The 507-nt window shown below is 71.6% G+C and overlaps 1 protein-coding gene across 1 annotated transcript in view; it reads right to left on the bottom strand.

Annotated features, from left to right (window-relative positions):
* The window catches only part of AGAP3 (ArfGAP with GTPase domain, ankyrin repeat and PH domain 3), a gene marked incomplete at its 5' end in the record, with an annotated part of 46,522 nt that overhangs the window by 23,296 nt on the left and 22,719 nt on the right, over nt 1-507 (bottom strand). The gene's annotated exons all lie outside the window — the stretch shown is intronic.

The raw sequence follows: 507 nt of genomic DNA, 5'->3' as shown, positions 1-507 counted from the left end.
GCAGGCAGAGGTGCTGGGGACCAGCCCCGCCCCCATGTGGGTCTCGGGGGCCCAGGACATCCTTCAGGGGCTTCCTGGAAAAGCGCCCGAAGCCATCAGAACGCAAGGGTCACCCAGGGCGGGAAGGGCAGCGGCCGTGGCCTGGCCACTCAACTACGCAGTCTGTGCTGACTCGCATCGCCCGGCACGGCCCACTGACCGGCGCGGGCACAAGGAGGCTCTGCCCAGGCGCCAAAGGCCCAAATAACCAGGCAGTGGCCCCAGAGAGGCAGGTGTCCAGCTGCGTTACCGGAGGGACGCCAGCAGGACACCCACACCACAGTCCCCCCCGGCCCCGAAGGTCATCCAGGGGCACCCCTGCCCCTGGGCAGGAGGGACACTGCCCGGGGCCTCCGGCCTGCACAGTGCCACCCCGGGGGCCAGTGCTGAGAAGGCTCCTGACCCCCTGCGCCGTCCGGAGCCGCCCTGGGTGGCCTGAGTGGGGGCTGCGGGCCAGGGTGGGGTGGG

This window comes from Condylura cristata, unplaced genomic scaffold, assembly GCF_000260355.1.
Source record: "Condylura cristata isolate star-nosed mole 26May11 unplaced genomic scaffold, ConCri1.0 scaffold00042, whole genome shotgun sequence".
Taxonomy (NCBI): domain Eukaryota; kingdom Metazoa; phylum Chordata; class Mammalia; order Eulipotyphla; family Talpidae; genus Condylura; species Condylura cristata.
This window is presented reverse-complemented; position numbering and strand designations above follow the sequence as displayed.